The sequence below is a fragment of the Canis lupus genome, chromosome 27 (genome assembly GCF_048164855.1).
Source record: "Canis lupus baileyi chromosome 27, mCanLup2.hap1, whole genome shotgun sequence".
Classification (NCBI taxonomy): domain Eukaryota; kingdom Metazoa; phylum Chordata; class Mammalia; order Carnivora; family Canidae; genus Canis; species Canis lupus.
This window is the reverse complement of record NC_132864.1, coordinates 35,010,679-35,035,496: the sequence shown is the minus strand read 5'-3', so window position 1 is coordinate 35,035,496 and position 24,818 is coordinate 35,010,679. Positions and strand designations below refer to the sequence as shown.

At 41.2% G+C, this 24,818-nt stretch overlaps 1 long non-coding RNA gene across 1 annotated transcript; it reads right to left on the bottom strand.

The window, feature by feature from the left end:
• Window positions 1-15,912: 15,912 nt before the first annotated feature.
• LOC140619072 (uncharacterized) lies at window positions 15,913-16,421 on the bottom strand. The gene is made up of 2 exons (XR_012018992.1): window positions 16,104-16,421; window positions 15,913-15,990 (listed from the first exon to the last, which is right to left on the bottom strand). It is a non-coding gene; the product is annotated as an uncharacterized lncRNA (long non-coding RNA).
• Window positions 16,422-24,818: the final 8,397 nt, after the last annotated feature.

Genomic DNA, 24,818 nt, shown 5'->3' with positions numbered 1-24,818 from the left:
TGGGAGGTAGGTGCTGGTCTCTGGGGAGACAGGGACCACTCTCCTTACATGAACTGTGATGACGTGGAGGAGAGATACAAGGGCCCAGGCCATACAGAAGCACTTGGTCCCTCAGGTCCCAAACCAAGGCTGAGATCCCAGGTCTCATTCCCTCAACATAGTGTTGAGCTGGGCTTGCACATTCATGCACGTCTAATCTACTCCCTCCAAGTTTGGTATTTGACAAAGATGAAGGCACAGACTGAGAAGTCAGTTCTCTCAGATTCACAGCATATGCTTCGCCCTCATGGCTGCACATAGACCCTACTTCTCACACACAGATATGGACTCCCCGGTTCCTGCACCAAAGCCTGTTTATGTAACTCACATGCAACTCCTTGAAATTCCTCTGGTCCCACTTCATATTTCTTAGGTGTCCCCACAGGACTCCTGCCCTTCTTGTCCCTCCATAGAATGCACCCCCTGATTCTACTACCCTGGAGCCTACCCCAAGCCCTATCCAAGTTCTCATCTTCCATGGCAGAGTCCTTCAGCTTTCACTCAGCAGACACCAACAATGTACTTCCCTTGGGCCAGTACCATCCTTGGCACTGGGGTGAGAAGGGAAACAGACATACCAGTTCTGCCCCATGAACCCTCAGTCCTTCCCAGGAATCACTCCCTACAACTAACTATTCATTTGGAATGTGCCCACCTCTGGAGGAGGAGACACTTCTGTGACCCCTGGGGGTCACAGAGCAGACCCCCAGGACTGTGTCTCTCAAGACAGGCACTGATGTGGATCCCACAGGTGTCAGGCATGACTTTACACACTGTAAAGCAGGACTGTGGTTCCTACTCGATGTCCCTGTGCTCTCCAGCAAGGGCAACAAACACGACTGGTCACAGATGTTGTCAGATGACACACCTGACAGATCTGAGCAGGGTCCTGCCCCACAGAGGTCTGCGGGGTCATTGACATTGCCAGCACCCCTCAGGTTATTGACCCTCCTGAGCCCACACAGTTCCCTGGGGGTCAGAAACATGTCACCTCAGGTTGTGAGGACTCCTGCACTGAAGCCAGAGCCTGGTCCTGCTTTCTGGAAACATCCGTGGCCTCTTCAGAGCTGTGGGTCTCAGTTTCCAATGTGGGGAATCCCATGGCTTTGGTTTGGAATCATGGCAGTCAGGAAAGTTGGCTGTGGTAGGTGAGGGCAAGTTGTGAACAGATCCGGGATTCAGAGGGAAGGGAAAACACATGAACTGAACTAAAATATCATAGTCAGTGCAGGTGACAGCATTCTGACAAATGGTGTAAGAATGTCATTCTGTCTGCCATTATGCTTGAAAATAATAGTAATAATAATAATAGTAATCACCATCATCATCATCACAGTAGGACAGTATTGTAGTCTGGCAGCTGCCATAAGAAAATTACGCAGAATGAGTGGCTGAAACAAGAGAAATGTGTTTTCTCAGAGCTCTGGAGGCTGGAAACCCAAGGTCATGGTGGCAGCATGTTTAGTTTCTCCCAAGTCACCTCTCCTTGGGTTGCAGATGGTCAGCTCCCCACTTTTTCCTCCCATGGTCTTTTCTCCCTGTGCACACACCATACTGTCCTATTACTTCTTATATGATCAACACCTTATGGGAGCCAGATCCTATTCTTGAACTCATGGACCCTTAATTAAATTACCTCCTTGAAATCTATTTCTAAATATACTCACATTTGGGATGAGAGGTCTTGGCATTAAATGTGAGCAGGACACAAATATGTTCAATAACACCAAGAATTAGCATAAATTGTTAATGATAAGGTTATGTTAAAATATGATAAAATATATAAAGATGGGGAGGACATTTTTTGCAGTATAACTTGTTTATATAGTTCTGGAGTTTGGATAAGTAATTCTGTAGTTGTAACAAAATAGACATAACCTAAAATGGATCATTTGAATCATTGCTTAGTGTTCAGCTGCATGGCATTAGGCACATTCAAATGTTTACCACTACCACCTGTCTGAACTTTTGCATCATCCCAAACAGAAACTGTGTACCATGAAAGGATACCCCTTCCTCCCCTCCCAACCACTCCTGTAATGGAATGAGGACTAAATGAGGAGCCCAGGGATCCAGGTGCCCAGGAAAATGCAGGGAGTAGCACAAAGTAGAGAACATCTCCCTTAATTTTTCCCATGCCATACTGTTAATGTAGGGTTGTGTACATGGATTTTCTAGGACCAGAAATAAGTTTAGTCCACATGCTATGTAAAATTTTAGAGGATTTTTCTAGCATATTTGTTATTACTTCTCATGATGTCTTCTGGCTTTGACCTTGTATGAGTGAAGATGTTTGATCCCTGTATATGTATGTATGTATGTGTATATATATATATATATATACTGCATTATAATATATACACATATATACACATATATCACATATATCACACATATATCAATTTATAACAAAGCTATACAAACATTTCTTTTTAAAAAATATTTTATTTATTTATTTATTATTTATTTATTTATTTATTTATTTATTTATTTATTATGAGAGAAACAGAGAGAGAGGCAGAGACACAGGCAGAGGGAGAAGCAGGCTCCTCACAGGGAGCCCGTTGTAAGACTTGATCCCGGGGGATCCTGACCTGAGTCAAAGGCAGATGCTTAACTGCTGAGCCACCCAGGCATCCCAAAGCTATACAAACATATATGAATGTATATACACAGATGCATTTCCTCTCTCCTTGTGTATATATCTATATCTATCTATCTAATCTATCTATCTTATTTATCTATCTATATATCTATCCATCTGTCATCTACCGAGAGAGAACACACACACATAGATGTATTCTACTTTCATTCATAGCCATCTAAGTTTTGTAATGTAGGGGCCAGACCACGGAAGCAGGGAAAGAAGGGAGTAGAAAAAATGAGATACCCGACCACTTGTGCTGAATAACAGAAAGAGAAGTGTTAAAAGGTGCCCCTCACATCCTTTCATTTGCCAAAAGGACCCCTTGTCCAGTGACTGAAGAGGGTGAAAGGGAGAAGTATCCAGGTCATCAGGAGATATCTCCAGAACTCAGCTAATGGGGCCTCAATTTTAGCTTCATCTGTTAGGAAAATCCTTGTCATCTGTCACTTTTTCCTCCTCATTGAATCGACAGTTCTCCAAACACTGTGGGCAGTGATTGCCTTTTAAGATTGGTCCTCCCAGAACAAGGCCCCAAGTCTACAGGAACCCCGCTACCTGAGGTTGTGTGTGGCATTGAACTCAGAGCACAAGGGGTAACTATTTGGGATGTTCTATGAAGGCAGGAAAAAACAACTGCAGATGGTCTGACAGGGATTGAGTGACAAAAATTATGTATTAGTCACAATTGAGCCACCTTGCACATAAACTGGAGTGCTATTTTATATAAATTTGATTCAATTGCAATGATGCTAATGAGAACATGCAGGTACAATTAAAAGGCAGTTTGTACATTTATGGTTTTGATAGGAATTACTTTTGATTGAGTAATTGGTAAAATAATCATAATAGTAATAGCAATAGTATCAATAATGGCTTTGGTAGGCCTCACATTGAACTGTGAAAAGTGTAATATATTTCTCTATTTTATGTATTGACTCAATGTTGTTAGGTTTATGGTTTCTGCTATATGTGTCAAATTTTCTTGTGTTAGAGGGTCATAAAATGTGTTCATATTTAAAGAAAATACCTACCTATATTCTCTTTCTCCATGTATCAGTAGTAGTAGAAGCTAAATGTGAATTATTTATCTTTTGCCAATATATGGAATTTCTAGACAGTTGGATCCATAAACATGTTTTAGAAACAGTCCAGCCATGTTCAGAGCCACAGATCATTGAAATGGTGGTGCCTCAGATAAGAGTAGGGTCACCCTGGATGTGATGTTAGCCACAGGCAGGCAATGGACAGAGTGAGAGGCTGGCAGTAGTTGGATGGAGGAGGGCTGAGTCTTCATTCCTTCAGGGTATGGAGCACTGGGTCAAGATCATTCCATATCTACTCTCTGTGGTCAGCCTCATCTTAGGACAGGATCCCCTCAGGAAGCATTCATTCCCTGACAGACCTGAAACCAGAGGTTCTTTCTGGGATGCTATAGGACAAGAATTCCCAGGGCCACATTTCTGGGGCTTCTTCCTGGGTGCTTTTCTTGCCAGGACACACTATTTGTTTCTGTGTTGCTGCTTGTTCTTCTCTAGAGGATATAGTTCTTGAAGTCTGGCCCCAACATGGTGGATGGACATGTCTTCAGAGTGTGGAAACAGGAACCTACAAGATAGAAAAAATAGGCGGAGAGAAGATTTAGGGTCCCTGCTCACCTTGTTCAAAGCCTAAGTCATGTGAGGATTCGGAGTACAAAGCCCAGGACCCCCAGCAGGGTTAGATGAGATAAGTTCAGTAAAGAGACTCATCGAGTTTGGGAGCCACTATATCTAAACATAAACTGAGAAGAAAGCCAGGATGTCTCTATACTATGTGGTGAGGGGGGGGGGGGCTATAAGGACATGGGTGACCAACTCATTTATCATGTCCTCATGTGACCAGATGAGGAAACGCTCTGAAGATTTAGTAGTCAGAATGATAAGTCAAATTTGTTAGTACTGCAGGTTAGAGATTATTCACTATGGGAGCCTAAGAAGGTGGGATCTCATATCCCCAGACCTGGGGCTTTGAGAGCCCTGGATTCCAAGGGATTTGTGAGCCAGGGATGTCTGGCTTGAGTCTCAGGTGATAACAAGAGCTGTTGAGGCAGTGTGAGGCACAGACAGAAAGAGAACCTGGATCCCAGAGTGCATGGTTGTGCTAACAAGCCCAGGGTTGGAGGAAATATCCCAACACTGATGTGTCAAAGTCACACCATTCTGTCCACTGCTGTTGCTCCTTCCAGGCAGTAAAGGGTGGCTTTTTGTCTTGGGATCCCAGTCCCTGATGGAGGCTGGATCAGTTGGGTGACATGAAGAGATCTGTGAGCAAGGGGCAGGGTCCACATTACATGGACTGGGGCAGGACTGGGGTGGAACCCCTGCCAGAGCTCAAGAACCATTTATCTGGTTGGTGAGTAAGGTCCAGGAGGATGAGGGGAGTCCAGGTTGTGGTTGGTACAATCTGAAATTTTGAGCCTTAAAGCCCCAACTAGGGCACACCTGCCTCACACCTTACCCAATTCCACATCCTGAGGAAAGAGTCGGGGCTGTGATGGTTAAATTCTGTGTAGCTTATGTAGGCATGGGAGCCAGGTGTTTGGTGGACCATTATTCTCAGAGTTTTTGTGAATATATGTTTCAAATGAGATTAAGTATATGTATATTTATATATATATATAAATGTTGGTGGTTTGTTTTTTCTCTACTGAATGTCATTTATTTCTGAATATTGTCTTTATAACCTGAAGCCCAGATTGAAGCACTTACATGAGAAGCATCTGTTATTAATTCCTAGAGCAAGAGGTGGAATCAACAATGTTGGTCCTCTGACATCTCCACTGAGTAATTTCTATCTCTGAGAGTCTACCTTTGAAAACATGAACATGGGGAGAATAGTTTATCAAGTCAAAAATTTAACAAAAGGAAAAGATACAACACTGTCAAATCATCTGTTTCCAGGAAAAGTAAGGGTCTTTAGAGATCTTACAATAGAAGTCAGCCCCTGAGTAACATCAAAGGTGATGTCCCCAGGCCAAGAGAGTGGAAAAAGAGATTTTGTCTCAATTCTCCATGGGTCCAGAACACTCCAAAAGCTTTAGCACTATCTTGGCATATCTAACAGCAATAGTCACCTTGTATGTGTTCTCCTGCTGGAGGTCAGTGATACCTCAACACTTGAATTAACCAAAGCACCTTCTGATCCAGAAAAAAACAGGTGATCAAGGATCCCTGGAGTGTATAAGTGTATATGACTCTAGTTTGAATTTCAGAAGAAACCAGGGAGTGTTACCTGGCTTCTTCTGGTGACAGTATCATCTATCTATCATCTATCTATCTATCTATCTATCTATCTATCTATCTATCTATCATCATCATCTTTTTTAAAAAAATTATTTATTTATTTATTTATTTATTTATTTATTTATTTATTTGAGAGAGAGACAGGCAGAGGGAGAATCAGGCTCCACGCAGGGAACCCGACATGAGACTCAATCCCGGGTCTCCAGGATCAGGCCCTGGGCCCAAGGCTGCACTAAACCACTGAGCCACCAGGGCAGGCTGCCCTATATCTATCTATCTATCTATCTATCTATCTATCTATCTATCTATCTATCATCATCATCTATCTATCATCTATCTATCTATCTATCATCTATCTATCTATCTATCTATCATCTATCATCTATCTATCATCTATCTATCTATCTATCTATCTATCTATCATCTATCTCTCTATCATCTCTCCTAACAATGATGCCACTTCTTTTTTTTTAATTTTTTTGTTGGATTTCAATTTGTCGATGTATAGTATAACCTCCAGTGCTCATCTCTTCAATTGCCTCTTCAGTGTCCCTCACCCAGTCACCCCAACAACCTGTCCACCTCCCCTTCCACTACCCCTTGTTTGTTTCTCAGAGTTAGGAGTCTCTCCTGCTCTGTCATCCTCTCTGATATTTCCCACTGATTTTCTCTCCTTTTCCTATAATCCCTTTCACTATTTCTTATATTCCCAAATGAATGACACCATATAATATTTGTCATTCTCTGATTGACTTATTTCACTCAGCCTGATACCCTCCACTTCCATCCACGTCAAAGCAAATGGCAGGTATTTGTTGTTTCTAATGGCTGAGGAATATTCCTTTTTATAAATAGACCACATCTTCTTTGTCCATTCATCTTTCGATGGACACCAAGGCTCCTTCCACAGTTTGGCTATTGTGGACGTTGCTGCTAGAAACATCGGGGTGCAGGGGTCCTGCCATTTCACTGCATCTGTATCTTTCAGGTAAATCCCCAGCAGTGCAATTGCTGGGTCATAGGGCAATCTATTTTAACTCTTTGAAGAACCTCCACGCAGTTTTCCGGAGTGACTGTACCAGTTCACATTCCCACCAACAGTGCAAGAGGGTTCCCTTTTCTCCACATCCTCTCCAACATTTGTGGTTTCCTCTCTTGTTAATTTTCCGCATTCTTACTGGTGTGAGGTGGTATCGCATTTTGGTTTTGATTTGTATTTCCCTGATGGCAGGTATGTGGAGCATTTTCTCATGTGCATGTTGGCCATGTCTATGTCTTGCACTATGAAACTTCTGTAAAATTCTTTTGCACATTTCATGACTGGATTGTTTGTTTCTTTCCTCTTGAGTTTAATAAGTTCTTTATAGATCTTGGATACTAGCCCTTTATTTGATATGTCATTTGAAAATATCTTCTCCCATTCTGTAGGTTGTCTTTTAGTTTTGTTGACTGTATCCTTTGCTATGCAAAAGCTTCTTATCTTGATGAAGTCCCAATAGTTCATTTTTGCTTGTGTTTCCCTTGCCTTCATGGATGTATCTTGCAAGAAGTTACTCTGGCCAAGTTCAAAAATGGTGTTGCCTGTGTTCTCCTCTAGGATTTTGATGGATTCCTGTCTCATATTTAGACCTTTCATCCATTTTGAGTTTATCTTTGTGCATGATGTAAAAGAATGGTCTAGTTTCATTCTTCTGCATATGGCTGTCCAACTTTCCAAAACCTTTTATTGAAGAGACTGTCCTTTTTCCAGTGGATAGTTTTTCCTCCTTTGTCAAATATTAGTTGACCTAGAGTTAAAGGCCCATTTCTGGGCTCTCTATTCTGTTCCATTGATCTATGTGTCTGTTTTTGTGCCAGTACCACACTGTCTTATTGATCACAGTTTTGTAGTACCACCTGAAATCTGGCATTGAGATGCCCCCAATTCTTGTTTTCTTTTTTAATATTCCTGTGGCTATTCGGGGTCTTTTCTGCTTCCACACAAGTCTTAAGATGATTTATTCCGACTCTCTGAAGAAAGTCCATGGTATTTTGATAGTGATTGCATTAAACGTGTAATTTGCCCTGGGTAATATTGACATTTTCACAATATTAATTCTTCCAATCCATGAGCAAGGAGTATCTTTCCATCTCTTTGTGTCTTCCTCAATTTCTTTCAGAAGCGTTCTATAGTTTTTAGGGTATAGATCCTTTACCTCTTTTTTTTTTTTGATCCTTTACCTCTTTGGTTGGGTTTATTCCTAGGTATGTTATGCTTTTGGGTGCAATTTTAAATGGGATTGACTCTTTAACTTCTTTCTTCAGTCTCATTCTTAGTGAATAGAAATGTCATTAATTTCTGGGGATTGATTTTCTACCCTGCCACACTGCCAAATTACTATATGAGTTCTAGCAATCTTGGGGTGGAGTCTTTTGTGTTTTCTATGGTCAGTATCATGTCATCTGCAAAGAGGGAGAGTTTGACTTCTTTGCCAATTTAAGTGCCTTTTATTTCTTTTTGTTGTCTGATTGCTGAGTCTAGGACTTCTAGTACTATGTTGAATAGCAGTGGTGAGAGTGTACATCCCTGTCTTGTTCCTGATCTTAGGGGAAAGGCTCCCAGTGTTTTCCCATTTAGAATGTTATTTGCTGTAGGCTTTTCATAGACGGCTTTTAAGATGCTGAGGAATATTTCCTCTATCTCTACACTCTGAAGAGTTTGGATCAGGAATGGATGCTGTATTTTGCCACATGCTTTCTCTGCATCTATTTAGAGGATCTTGTTTTTTCCCTTGTTGATATGATCTATCACATTGATTGTTTTTATTTTATTTATTTATTTTTTTTATTGGTGTTCAATTTACTAACATACAGAATAACCCCCAGTGCCCGTCACCCATTCACTCCCACCCCCCGCCCTCCTCCCCTTCCAACACCCCTAGTTCGTTTCCCAGAGTTAGCAGTCTTTACGTTCTGTCTCCCTTTCTGATATTTCCCACACATTTCTTCCCCCTTCCCTTATATTCCCTTTCACTATTATTTATATTCCCCAAAGGAATGAGAACATATAATGTTTGTCCTTCTCCGACTGGCTTACTTCACTCAGCATAATACCCTCCAGTTCCATCCACGTTGAAGCAAATGGTGGGTATTTGTCATTTCTAATAGCTGAGTAATATTCCATTGTATACATAAACCACATCTTCTTTATCCATTCATCTTTCGTTGGACACCGAGGCTCCTTCCACAGTTTGGCTATCATGGCCATTGCTGCTATAAACATCGGGGTGCAGGTGTCCCGGCGTTTCACTGCATCTGTATCTTTGGGGGACTTAATCAAGATAAGAAGCTTTTGCACAGCAAAGGATACAGTCAACAAAACTCAAAGACAACCTACAGAATGGGAGAAGATATTTGCAAATGACATATCAGATAAAGGGCTAGTTTCCAAGATCTATAAAGAACTTATTAAACTCAACACCAAAGAAACAAACAATCCAATCATGAAATGGGCAAAAGACATGAACATTGATTGTTTTTAGAGTGTTGAACCAGCCTTGCATCCCGGGGAGAAATCCCACTTGATCATGGTGAATAATCTTCTTAATGTACGGTTGGATCTTACTGGCTAGTATCTTGTTGAGAAATTTTTCATCCATGTCCCTCAGGTATATTGGTGTATAATTCTCCTTTTTAGTGGGGTATTTGTCTGGTTTTGGAATTAGGGTGATGCTGGCCTCATAGAACGAGTTTGGAAGTATTTCATCTCTTCCTATCTTTCCATACAGCTTTAGTAGAACAGGTATGGTTTCTTCTTTAAACGTTTGATAAAATTCCCCTGGGAAGTCATCTGGCCCTGGAGTTTTGTGTCTTGGGAAGTTTTTGATGACTGCTTCAATTTTCTCCCTGGTTATTGGCCTGTTCAGGTTTTCTATTTCTTCCTGCTCCAGTTTTGGTAGTTTGTTGTTTTCCAGGAATGCGTCCATTTCTTCTAGATTGCCTAATTTATTGGCGTATAGCTGCTCATAATATGTTTTTAAAATCGTTTGTATTTCCTTGGTGTTGGTAGTGATCTCTCCTTTCTCACTCATGATTTTATTAATTTGAGTCTTCTCTCTCTTCTTTTTAATAAGGCTGGCTAATGGTTTATGGATCTTATTAATTCTTTCAAAGAGCCAAATCCTGGTTTTGTTGACCTGTTCTACAGTTCGTCTGGTCTCGATTTCATTAAGTTCTGCTCGGATCTTTATTAGACCTCTTATTCTACTGGGTGTAGGGTTTATTTGCTGCTCTTTCTCCAGTTCCTTTAGGTGCAATGTTAGCTTATGTATTTGAGTTTTTTCCAGTTTTATTTTAGTGATGCTTGTATTGCAATGCATTTTCCTATTAGGACTGCTTTTACTCTATCCCAAAGATTTTGTTTTTTTTTTTTGTTTTTTTTTTTTCTATCCCAAAGATTTTGAATCGTTGTATCCTTTTTAAAAATCTTTTTGAATGGTTGTATCTTAATTCTCATTAGTTTCCATGAATCTTTTGAATTCTTCTCTAATTTCTTGGTTGATCTTTCATCTTTTATCAGGATGGTCTTTAACCAAATTCTTCCAAATTTCTTCTTGTGATTGAGTTCAAGTTTCAAAGTATTATGGTCTCAAAATATGCAGGGGACAATCCCAATCTTTCGTATCAGTTGAGTCCTGATTTGTGACCCAGTATGTAGTTGCTTCTGGAAAAAAGTTCCATATTCACATGAGAAAAACAGCTGGAAAGTGAGAGTTTTCATGGAAAGATGGTAAGAAAGACACTTTTATTGAAGATATTGGAAGCTATTTATGGTAGATTTACTGAGTTGTAAGCAACTTAGAATCAACTGCACATTTTTAAATGTTTTAACTTGATACATTTTGAGAGATGTAGAGACACATGAAATCATCCTCATCATCAAATTGATGAGATAGGGTTAAGAACAGCCCACCCCAAGATGGTCTCCTTTGCCTTGGAAATTAGTTTGAGATAAAAGTGTTCACTACTCCAGCAACCCAGCAAAAGCTTTTCTATTCCCCTCTACTACCTGTTTGTATCAAGAACAGAGCTATTAGCAGAGATCTCTCTTTACCTAATAAAAATATCTGCATAACAGGGCATCATCTGTTTTCCATACATCTCTTCTCACATACCTGCTGATGGACTTCCTTCCATTGTATCCCCAGACCCCTTTCCTTGTCCTTTGCTCAGGATATCAGATAAGCTTCCTGTTGTATGACTGTTTTTTGAATTTCAAATGTGTGTGGATTCCTCATCAATATGAAACTAAATTTGTTAATGTCCTGTTCATCTGTTCCTTGTCAGTTTGATTCTTCTTCCAGCCTGAAGAACCATGAAGAGCCAAGGAAATTCTTCCTCCCTGACAGGTGGCATACTGGGCAGGACACTCGAACTTGCTGGACGTGGCTTGACTCAGAGGCAAGAGCTGAGATCCTGGGACATCTGACATAATCAGATGAAGTTAAGTCAGCAGAAGTTAAGATTTCTTAAGTTTATAGCCCCCCAGAATTTCTGTCTGTTGATTCTGATGAAGGCAAGTGTGGCAAGAGGCCTTTTTTTCTCTCTTTCTAAATTTAGATTAGCAGGAGAATATATTGTGGAACCAGTTTGTTCCTTGGGCTTAGTAACTCTTGGTAAAAATGAAGTAATTCTTGGTTATTGATCCATTTCCTCCCAGCAATAGCCTTTGTTTTTCTCTGTGTCTCTAGTGTCATGTGTCCTATAAGGGAATTACTATGGGGCAGATGGCTGATAAATGTACTAAAAGTCTTCTGTTGGATTTGCTCCACAGATCGATGGGTTCATAGTTCTCATAAAACTGAGATCAGTTTGGATAAACTATAATGTGTTTTGCTGGCTGTTGGTAAGGGAAATCTTGGACGCCAAAGTGCAAAGTTGCTGGCATAGGACAAGTGCTTAAAAGTTCTTAGAACACTCACTTCAAAAAGACTCACCTTAATTTGGAGGAATTGCCAGTTGGCCTGCATCATCCCCACCTTACTCTTGTGACCTCCTGCACACACATCAATGGCTCCACTATTACTAGTTCATGGTTTTCATTCTTCATTGGACATTCCACATGCCCACAAATTCATCAATTTTCCTTTTTTGAAATGTTCACCAAAATCATCTTATTTTGGATCAGTCAGATATTTCCCACGGGGTTTCTGTGTAATACTTCTTAAGTATAATCAACACAATAGAATCATTTTAGTGTATAAATGTCCCTGCCATGTAAGAGCCCTAATAATGCCTAGTATTGTCATTTTAGAAGGATTCCTGAAAAACCATTAATGCCATGTAGAGATGAAAAAGCTGATAATGTCCTATTAGGAATTGGTAGATATTTTCTAAGTGACAGCTACATGTCAGTGCCGCATAGACTCAGTCATGGGACATACATGCCTGGAGTTGTCACCCAAATGCTGGCTGTTGTTCCTGGCAGTGAGGACCTCATGAGAGCAGAGGCAGAACAAGCAGAGGGGTTCACCCTGCTTCCCCAGTGATGTGGAGCAGAGTGTGAGCAGTGCCTCTGTCAGAGCATATCTTACAGGATTGATCAGTTTTATTACTGGAATGATGGCCACAATTTATAAAATATATTGAATTCCGGGATCCCTGGGTGGCGCAGCGGTTTGGCGCCTGCCTTTGGCCCAGGGCGCGATCCTGGAGACCCGGGATCGAATCCCACGTCGGGCTCCCGGTGCATGGAGCCTGCTTCTCCCTCTGCCTTTGTCTCTGCTCGCCCCTCTCTCTCTCTCTCTGTGACTATCATAAATTAAAAAAAAAAAAAGATTTAAAAAAAAAATATATTGAATTCCTCAATGTATCTTTGGATCTTGAAAATCAGCTGGGATCCATATTTGAGATTGAGTAGAATCTCAGAAGATATTGGGAAGAGCTCCCTGGTTTTGGTGCTAAGGCAAGATCATTTTGCTACCATCTTTGGGAAATCTGTGTACCTCACACTCAAGTTTGCTATAAACCTGAAGCATCTCTTAAACATTAAGTATATTCAAAAAAGGGAAAAATAAGTGCTCTGTGGAACCATTTTATAAAGAAAAACACAATCAAAAAAAAAGAAAAACACAATCAAGATGGAGAATGTACTATTCTGTCATATACAAGAAAAGAAAAAATGAGAAATAAGAAATATTACCACATCATAAATAATGTGAAAATAAAGAAGGAAGATTATAGAAAACCAGTAATTCCAATGGACATAATGAAAGCATGTTCTCAAATGTCAGAATAGAATAACCACTTATTATCTTTGGAATGAAAATGGATAATGTGCAAATGTTTGAAATAAGAAATGGCATGTGGAAGAAAATGAAATATGAAAAAAAGTCACTGTTAACCTCCAGTGATAAAAGGTAAAAAGCATACTTTCTTAGGAAGAAAAAAAGTGTTTTTATTAGAAAGAGCTGACTAAACAGACTAATGACTTAGAAGAAAATGGAAAATCTTATATTGGAACTATCCCACAAAAAAGCATACATTTTTCAGGAAACACTCTCAAGCTTTCAGATGTCAAGCTTTCAGATGTCAAATGATTCTATGTTTTGGCTTTTTTTTAAAAAAAGAATTCATTTATTTATTCATAAGACAGAGAGAGAGAGAGAGAGAGGCAGAGACACAGGCAAAGGGAGAATCAGGTTCCATGCAGGGAGCCTGATGTGGGACGTGATCCCAGGACTCCAGAATCAATCCCTGGGTCAAAGGCAGGCACTAAACCGCTGAGCCACCCAGGGATCTCTGTTTTGGCTTTTAATTCAAATATATATTACAAAATGCTGAAAGAACTGGAAATTTTAAATTCTTATAGAAAGCAAATATAATGGTGGTACCTATACCAGAAAAATAAAATACAGACAATATGCAAAAAAAGATTGCAGATAAACGAATAAGTAAATAAACACATAATTTTTAAAAGAAAATAAAAATTGCAGACCAATACTATGAAATATTGAGGTAAATATTCTAAATAAGTTACCAACAAGAGATTACAGTACCTGATTAATATATTAATACTCTGTGTCCATATGTGATCTATTCAAGGAATACAAGTTGAGTTTTACAATGATAAACCTTTACTATAAGACATCATGTTAATAGTTTGATAGCTAAAATTATACTATCTCAATAGATTTGAGAGATTCTTTGACCACAACTTGTTTTTTATTTTTATTTGTATTATTTTTAAAGATTTTATTTATTTATTCACGAGAGGCAGAAAGAGCGAGAGAGAGGCAGAGACACAGGCAGAGGGAGAAGCAGGCTCCATGCAGGGAGCCTGACGTGGTACTCAATCCCGGGTCTCCAGGATCACATCCCGGGCTGCAGGCGGCGCTAAACCGCTGCGCCACCAGGGCTGCCCACCACTTGTTTTTTAAATTCTCATAAAAAACACGTAAACTAGAAGAAGATAGAGACATGTATACCATGGTAACACACTCTCTGCCACATATATAACTCAGCTCCACAGCCAGTGCTTCAGCTAATGGGGTGAACCAGGAGAACGTTCCTACAAGATCATGAACAGGCCAAAGTGACCTTTAACTCCATTAATACTCAACAACATTCTTCACCTGCAATTCGAGAAGAAAAAAAAAAGGTTAGATCTCAGCATTGATTGGAACAAACTGGTAGTCAAGCCACCTGAATGTTCAAATATGCCTGTGGAACAGAACTGACAGAACAATCTCTCCAGTGAGCACAAAAACAGAAAATTCCTATTAGGACTAATGAGAATATGGCACAGCTGTGGAAAATTCTAGAGGCCAGTAAATGAGCAAGGATGGAGACCCCGGATGCCTCAGATGTCAGGTGGGAGACAGCACACTGGACCTGCCAGTCCCAGTCCATGGACATCAGTGCAAAGATACTATGTGTCCCAACCCGATGCAGGATGTCCTTTCTGTCCTCTGCAGCCCTTTGTCAAGGAAGAGGCAACTGTGAGTAACTGGGAGATGGAAAGGAAGGAGGAGCCCTCACTCCCAGGTGGTGCCCCTGGATGGAACTGTGCCCATGGTGGCAGCAGCAGGAGAAGCAGAAACAAGCTACAGGTTGAGCCTGAGCAGATTCTGGGGCCTCGCTCCCACCAGATGAGAAAGGGGATCTGGTCTCAGATCCCTGGAGCTCTGAGTGAGCCCTTAGATACTGTCACAGGAGGAGCTGTGAAGGGCAGCCTCACCCTCTGGTCTCAGCCCAGTGATGGTCAGAGAGCTGGAGTTGCCAGACATGGAGCCAGAGAATTAATTGGGGTCCACAAACAGACTAACCATTATTATAGAGGAGAATTTCAGGACCCATTTGTGAGAGCATTGGAACCAGGGCACAGTGTACACTAAGGGTTACCATGTTTCAGAAAGCCTGCATGCCTGTTTCTGGCTTGACCCACATGAAGTCACTCCCTGGGGCAGCTTGTCCCTGGAACCAAGGCATGTCTGCCCAATTTGGTGAAATTGTATCGTGTGTTCATGCCAAGAACAGGCTTTGGGAGCTGAATTTAAGAGAATGGGGTCAGGTTTTGTATACAAACTTCCCTGGAGTGTATCTCAGACTCCAGCTTATACCAAATAAACAAAAGAACCAGCTGCAGGCCAAGGAGTAGGGGCTGCAGGGGAAACTCCATTGTTGTGGAGACAACAGGTTTGTGTCTCACTTCCCCATTGGACTGGAGCACTGTGTGAGTATTGAGGCTGTCATCGTAGGACTGGCAATAATAATCAGCCTCGTCCTCAGCCTGGAGCCCAGTGATGGTCAGAGTGGCTGAGCTGCCTGACTTGGAGCCAGAGAATCGTTCCGGGACCCCAGATTCTCTGTTATCATCACCATAGATGAGGAGACTGGGTGCCTTTCCTGGGAGATGTTGGTACCAGTGCACATAATTATCACCACCGATGTTGTTTGTGCTTCCAGTGCAGGAGATGGTGACCCTTTGGCCCAGGGATCCAGACACTGAGGCTGGCTGAGTCAGCACAGACTGGGCCCAGGACCCTGCAATGGGGAGAGAAACAGAGAGGGTGATGCTGGGGTCTGGAGAAAAGAGGAGGAAGCATATCCCCACATGTACTCCCAAGACCCCTTCCCCTGTCCCTACGTCCAGTCACCTGTGCAGTGAGTGGCAAGGGTGAGGAGGAGAGGGAACCAAGCCATGGTAGAGGTCATCAATGATCCTGCCTCTGTGGTCCGACAGCTGAATGGAGCCTTCCCTCCTGTCTCCCTTCCCCTCTTCATCCTCTGAGAGAGGGAGGGCCCATCCATGCAAATGAGACCCCAGCTCTCTTACCCCTCCCTGGTCCTGGGTCAGGTCCCTCTGCCTCAGGATGTCAGAGGGTGGGCAGTGGAGGGGTTATGTGGGGCCAGGGCTTGGGGAAGTCCCAGCTTTGAGCCCTGAGCCCAGGCCACAGGCAGTTCCAGGTACCAGGTGCCAGGGATCACTGCAGCTTGAGTTCAGGAAGCAAATTTATATTTGTCGTAGAATCATCCTGTCCACCTATCTTTCTGTGAAAATCAGGTCTAGATGATTTCCTCCATGATGCAGTGGAGGACGAAATATGAGGCCTGTGTGATTCAGAGCTGAAGGCTCATCTGGCTCCTGGGGACCCAGGTGCAGGGTAGTCAACTATCATGAGGACCCTGCTTACTCTAGTGTGCAGGAGTCAGCTATAGATTTTCCTGATATTCCTGACCAAGACCCTGACTCTTGGGAGCACCCCACCTGCACCCCCTGCTAGCCTCAGACTCCATGCTAGCCTCAGACTCCATGCCCCCCAGCCTGTGTCACTCCCCAGCCTTCCGAGAAGGGCATCTGACTTTTGCAGTTGGACTTTTCTTATGTCACCACCTAGGGTAGTCAGCTCTGTAGAGTTTAGGGTTGAGCCACTCATTTTTCCAGGTCACCAATGCCCTCAGACAACTGAGACCTTTATTTTATGAGATATTTCAGGATTTCCTGATTATCTAACTTTACTTCTACCTTGTCCCTGGTTTCATTAATGGGACATAAGACACTTCTGTTAGGTTGGTCTTCTGTTAGGTTGACCAGCTCCTGTGATACGTATCTTGGCTTCTTATCTCTGTCCTTGACAAGAGAATACCATACTGTCAGGACAACATGTCTTGTCCTTGATCACTTTTCTGGACTTTCATTTACCCCTGAATAATTATTTCTGCATTATTTCTGCATTATGGCATTTAATTTTTTTATTGGAGTTCAATTTGTCAACTTATATCACCTAATGCTCATCCTGCCAAGTTCCTCCCTCAGTGCCCATCACCCAATCACCCCAACCCCCACCCACCTCCCTTTCCACTACCCATTGTTAGTTTCCCAGAGTTAGGTGTCTCTCATGTTTTGTCATCCTCTCTGATATTTTCTCTCATTTTCTCTCTTCTCCCATTCATTCCCTTTCACTATTTTTTTATATTCCCCAAATGAATGAGACCATTTAATGTTTGTCCACCTACAATTGACTTATTTCACTCAGCATAATACCCTCCAGGTCCAACCACATCAAAGCAAATGGTGGGTATTTGTCATTTCTAATGGGTGAGGAATATTCCATTGTATACATAGACCACATCTTCTTTATCCATTCAACTTTCTATGAATACCGAGGCTCCTTCCACAGTTTGGCTATTGTGGACATTGTTGCTAGAAACATAAGGGTGCAGGTGTCCTGCCGTTTCACTGCATCTGTATCTTTGGGGTAAATCCTCAGCATTGCAATTGCTGGGTCGTAGGGCAGGTCTACTTTGAACTCTTTGAAGAACCTCCACGCAGTTTTCTGGAGTGACTGTACCAGTTCATATTCCCACCAACAGTGCAAGAGGGTTCCCCTTTCTCCACATCCTCTCCAACATTTGTGGTTTCCTGTCTTGTTAATTTTCCCTATTCTCATTGGTGTGAGGTGGTATCTCATTGTGGTTTTGAATTGTATTTCCCTGATGGCAAGTCATGAGGACCATTTTCTCATGTGCGTGTTGGCCATGTCTATGTCTTCCTCTGAAATTTCTGTTCATGCCTTTTGCCCATTTCATGATTGGAATGTTTGTTTCTTTCCTGTTGAGTTTAATAAGTTCTTTATAGATCTTGGATCTTGGATACTAGCCCTTTATCTGATAGGTTATTTGCAAATATCTTCTCCCATTCTGTAGGTTGTCTTGTAGTTTTGTTGACTGTTTCTTTTGCTAAGCAGAAGCTTTTGATCTTGATGAAGTCCCAATAATTCATTTTTGCTTTTGTTTCTCTCGCCTTCATGATGTATCCTGCAAGAAGTTGCTGTGGCCAAGTTCAAAAATGGTGTTGCCTGTTTCTCGTCTAGGAGTTTGATGGAATCTTGTCTCACATTTAGATCTTTCATCCATTTTGAGTTTATCTTTGTGTATGGTGTAAGAGAATGGTCCAGTTTCATTCTTCTGCATGTGGATGTCCAATTTTCCCAGCACCATTTATTTTTTTTTTTTTCCCAGCACCATTTATTGAAGAGACTGTCCTTTTTCCAGTGGATAGTCTTTCCTGCTTTGTCGAATATTAGTTGACCATAAAGTTGAGGGTCCACTTCTGGATTCTCTATTCTCTTCCATTGATCTGTGGGTCTGTTTTTGTGCCAGTACCACACTGTCTTGATGATCACAGCTTTGTAGTACAACCTGAAATCTGGCATTGTGATGCCCCTGGCTCTGGTTTTCTTTTTTAATATTCCCCTGGCTATTCAGGGTTTTTTCTGATTCCACACAAATCTTAAGATGATTTGTTCCAACTCTCTGAAGAATGTCCATGGTATTTTGATAGGGACTGCATTAAATGTGTAAATTTCCCTGAGTAACATTGACATTTTTCACAATATTAATTCTCCCAATTTTTTATTGGTTCTCTGTTATATTTAAGATATTTTAGTCTAGTTATATAAATCATCCCAGTACCAGCCCTCATATTAAGTAACATTTATATAAATTGTCTATATAATTAATATTTCATCCACTGACTGACAGTTCACTCCTACAGAGGAGTGCCACTTCCTTCCTGAATGAAAAACTCTAAATGACGTGCTGTAATAATTTTTAAATACACACAAACACACATTATTATATAGTTATATCTTACTTTTTGTGTTCCATTGCACCGTGTCCAGGTTTTACATATAAAATATAATTGGTGATCATTCTTTCCCAGTACATGTGGTGTCTCTCATTTTGATTCATCTTTATTCCATAGGTTAATATCCTATATTTGGCAACTTTTAAAAAAATATGTATTTATTTTTTTGAGAGAGAGAGAGCATGAGTGGCTGGGACAGATGAAAGGGAGAGAGTATCGTAAGAAGACTCTATAGTGAGTGCAGAGCCCAACATGGCACTTGATCTCAAGATCCTGAGATCATGACCTGAGTCAAAAACCAAGAGTCAGACTTCAACAGATCACACCAACCAGGTGCCCCAATTTGACCTCTTTTCTATTCAGAAATATTCATCTGGATTTTAATTATTTTTTATTGTCAAGAACTCTGAACTTGACATACCTGTATATTCATTCCTAAATGTGTGAGTTAGAAATATTTCTTTAATAATTGAATTCTGAAAATATAATCCTGAGGCAAACTATGTATGTATTTAATATTTTGATAAAAATTAGAATTTATGTTCCAAAATTGTTTCACCAATTTGTCATTTCACCCTCAATGTATAAGACATCCTATTTAACCACACATGATAGCAGATAATATATTGATATTAATATTTACCTTTTTTGTATTTTTTATTGGAGTTCAGTTTACCAACATATAGCGTAATACCCAGTGCTCATATTGTCTAGTGCCCCCCTCAGTGCCCATCACCCAGTCACCCCATCACCACACCCACCTCCCTTTCCACTACCCCTTTTTTGTTTCCCAGAGTTAGGTGTCTCTCATGTTCTGTCAAACTCACTGATATTCCCACTCATTTTCTCCCTTTCCCTTATAATCCCTTTCACTATTTTTTATATTCCCTGTATGAGTGAAACCATATAGTGTTTGTACTTCTCCAACTGACTTACTTCACCTAGCATAATACCCACGTTGAAGCAAATGGTGGGGATTTGTTGTTTCTGATGGCTGATTAATATTCCATTGTATACATAGACTACATCTTCTTTTTTAATTTTTATTTACTGGAGTTCAATTTGCCAACATATAGCATAACACCCAGTGCTCATCCCAGCAAGTGCTCCCCTCAGTGCCTATCACCCAGTCACCCCAACCCCCCCACTTCCCCTTCCACTATCCCTTGTTCATGTCCCAGAGTTAGGTGTCTCTCATGTGTTGTCACCCTCACTGATATTTTCACTCATTTTCTCTCCTTTCTCTTTATTCCTTTTCACTAATTTTTGTATTTCCCAAATGAATGAGACCATATAATGTTTGTCCTTTTCTGATTAACTTATTTCACTCAGCATAATACCCTCCAGGTCCCTCCATGTCGAAGCAAATAGTGGGCATTTGTCATTTCTAATGGCTGAGTAATATTCCATTGTATACATAGACCACACCTTCTTTATCCATTCACCTTTCGATGGACACCGAGGCTCCTTCCACAGTTGGGCTATTGTGGACATTGCTGCTAGAAACATCAGGGTGAAGGTGTCCTGCCGTTTCACTGTATCTGTATCTTTTGGGTAAATCCCCAGCAGTGCAATTGCTGGGTCATTGGATAGTTCTATTTTTAATTCTTGAGAAACCTCCACACAGTTTTCCAGAGAAATAATTGCATTTTCAATTTGTATTTCTGCACTTATTATGGATATTTTCCATATTTACCCATATTATTGTTTAGGGTATTACTGCCCTAGTGGTACCATAACAAAGCAGCACCAACTAGATGTCCTAACAGCAGAAATGTATCATCTTCCCATCCTAGAAGCTGGAAGTTCAAAACTTACAGGGTAGGTCCATGTTCCTTCTGAAACCAGTAGGGGAGTTCTTTCTTGTCTTTTCCATGTCTACTAGAGGTTTGAAGGCTTTCCCTATCTTACCCCTAAAATTTAACCTCTGCCTTCTTCTTCCCATGGAGACCTCCTTGTCTCCATAGAGCTGACCTGTTAGAATGACACCAGTCATATTGGGTTAGGAGGCCAGCCCACCCCAGGATGGCCTCATCATATCTAATTCCATCTGTAACAATCCTATTTTCAAATAAAGTCATATTCTTGATTCCTGTGGGTTAGAACCTCAACAGACCTTCTTTGGGTGTGACATGATTTTACCTAGAATGTTAGAGAAGGAGAATCTTTTCCAAAATGTTTATATTGGTTAATGATCCTTACAAAGTATGTGATATCCTCCAAGGATGTGATTGATCATTCATTACACAAATGGGCACCTAACTCCATTTGATTCTGGATCCTCAGCCCAGCTAGTAGTTTCCCTCCCAGGAGGACGTCTGGGGTTGATAAGGCCTCTGAGTTTGTCTCCTGGGAGGAAGCAGCTGCTGTCACCTTTCACTCAGGCAGTGAGCAGGGGTGCAGAATCCAGTCAGGTGGAACCATTTCAGTTGGTCTCAGGCCTTGCCAGCTCTGAGCAGGTGCACAGCTCCCCCTGGTGACAGAATCAGGAGACTATTCATGGTGGTAGTAATTATGCAGAAGGGATGTAGTCCATTTGTGCTTTCAATAAACAAACAACAAATAAGTGTGACCAATTCTTGAGTTTGTTTTTTTAATTTATTTTTTATTTTTATTTATTTATTTATGATAGTCACAGAGAGAGAGAGAGAGAAAGAGAGAGAGGCAGAGACATAGGCAGAGGGAGAAGCAGGCTCCATGAACCAGGAGCCCGATGTGGGATTCGATCCCGGGTCTCCAGGATCGCGCCCTGGGTCAAAGGCAGGCACCAAACTGCTTCGCCACCCAGGGATCCCTATTCTTGAGTTTGTGCAGAGACTTTTCTGTATCCATTTCATCTATTGTATTTTTTAGTTCTATACTTTTCATTCAGATTGGTTTTGATGACTTCTCTTTCAATTCTGCATTTCTATCTTTTCCATTCATTCCAAGAGTGTTTGTAGCCACTCATCAGATGGATTTTATGATTGCTGCCTAGAAATATCTATCCTATCATTTCAACAACTGAGTAGCCCTTGTGTAGAGGCAGTGGATCTTCTTCCTCATTCAGGATTGGATTTTCTTGGTTCTCAACTTGATATCTGATCATTTCTACTGGATCCTGGAGATTGGGAGTATTATATTGTGAGATCCTGGGTCCCCAGTTTTCTTCCTTTGAATCCTATCTTTGAATCTTCCCATTGGGGGGCAGTAGGAGGCCAGGCAGTGTGTATATCAGCTTCCCGGTGGCCCCAGAGAATGTGGAGCATTAATTTCCACTTCTCTGTGCTGCTGATTCCATCTTTAGGGAAATAGGGCAATGACCATCACCTCCTATATCACATCAGGTGAGGGAGTGAGACAAGGTCCCTGCTGACCCCACAGAGGGATGCAAAGGCCTGAATGGAGAAGCTCTGCCACATAGAATGGATGTTCAGTTTCTCACTGGGCTTCCTGGCCTCGTTGACACTAGGGGTCAACTACTTGAATAGCTCCCCTCCCTCTCAGTCCCTTATTCAGTGTGTTAATGCCAGGCGGGTGTCCAGGCTCAGCTGCTCTGTGGCACCACTGACACCAGCACTGAGTACAGGAGCGCAGACCAGTTTTCTCTGGTAAAATTCCATTCAGTCTCCCAGCTGAAGGATGGTGTTGAAGTGAACTCTCCCAGGGACTGCCATAATTATAGGTGGGAAGAACTGGAGTGCTAACTATTCCAACTGGCCTCACTTTGACCAGACTTCTTGATACTCCCATGAGATTGAGGCTCAGCGCCCCCCTGAACCAGTAACACAACACTCAGTGAGTAGTAGGGAACTGTTTGCTTCTCTAAGAAGGAGATAAACACCAAGTCTTTGCTCACTACTGCTGAGAGACCTGCAGATTTGCACAGTTGGGGAATTCATTAGTGTGTGAGGGTAGGTGATGGGCAAGTTTGTCAAAATATTTCCTCTGCTCATGCCAACTTATCTCCAGATTCTCTGACCTCGATCATTGACATTTTTAAGTTTGGGGGAGTTTTTTTTCCCATTCTGGAAGTTGGAGGCTTCTATAGCATCCTGTTTTACATTAAGGGACAAAATGGAAAAATAAAGGAACCCAGAAAACTCACTGCTGTGTTTTCTTCAATGGTCGCGGTTTGTAGAAAGTCTTCCTTCTTTTTATACCTTCTGGAGTCTGCCTCTACTTGCTTGTTGTCTGGTGTGTAGGACATTTCAGTTGTCAGAGAGAGGACCAGGATGAATGGAAGCACGTCATGTTGGACAGAACTGGAGATCATCATTGTGCCTACTCTGAATGGTTTTCTCTAATAATAATAAGATGTTGGAGATCCTACTTAGCTGCTGCTGTGGAGGTCATTCATCGAGACCCATAAGCTATTTACATGAAAGACAGGTCATGTGATTACTATTTTCATACTTGTCTTTACAGAATAATAAAAAATACTGAATGACAAAGGACTGGTTTTGAAAAATTGTAGAGTCAGGGCTGGGACTCATCAGAGCACAAATGTTAACTTTGGGGTTTGCAAACACAGAGAAGGGAACAGGATATGTTTTTATCCTTTTATTTTCACGTGTTTGTGGTTGAAACTTATATTCTGTAATAACTTTACATTTACAGGAAGAAATATAAATCCAGTACAGTGAATGCTCACATACCTTTCACTCAGATTATTCGTACCTTGCATAGCCACAGTAGTACTATTTTAAAAAGAACTGGACTGCAGTCCATTGAATATTAATGAGATTGCAGAGTTTAGGCAGGTTTCACGGGGTTTTGTCATTGTCATTCTTTTCTTCTGAGATCCAAGTCAAGTAGCCACGTTGCATAACATACATCCTACGGTGTGTGAGTTTTCCAGGCTTCCTTTGTTCTTCTTGACTTTGGGTATGTTGAAGATTCTTGGTGTGGTATTATGTCTCAGAATTTATCAGATGTTTCTCATGATCATACTAAGGTTGTGGATTTTGGGGATATATAACACAGAGTTGGACTGGTCTATTATAATGTTTCATAGGAGAAAATGTATAATACTAACACAATTTATGGCTGGTGTAAATCTGGATCATATGGAGAAGAGGGTATATATTTGGGGGCTATTATGAATGATTCATTTTCTTGTCATACTTCAGCTAGTGTCAGTGTACTGGATTTTTGAAAGATTTTATTTATTTATTCATGAGAGAGAGAGAGAGAGAGAGAGAGAGAGAGGCAGAGACACAGGCAGAGGGAGAAGCAGGCTCCATGCAGGGAGCTCAACTGAGGACTTGATTCCAGGACTCTAGGATCACTCCCTGCACCAAAGACAGGTGCTAAACTGCTGAGCCACCCAAGCGTCCCAGTGTACTGCACTTTGGCCATTCTTTTTTTTTTTTCATTTGCAATTTTTTTTATTGAGATAAAATTCAAATAACACAAAATTCACCATATAGTTTGATGGTTTTCAGTATTTTCACAGTATTGTGTAACCATCACTGCTATCTAATTCTAGAACATTGCCATCACCCAAGAAAGAAACCCTGTGCCTATTATTTTTTTTTTATTTTTTTAATAATAAATTTATTTTTTATTGGTGTTCAATTTACTAACATACAGAATAACCCCCAGTGCCCGTCACCCATTCACTCCCACCCCCCGCCCTCCTTCCCTTCTACCACCCCTAGTTCATTTCCCAGAGTTAGCAGTCTTTACATTCTGTCTCCCTTTCTGATATTTCCCACACATTTCTTCTCCCTTCCCTTAT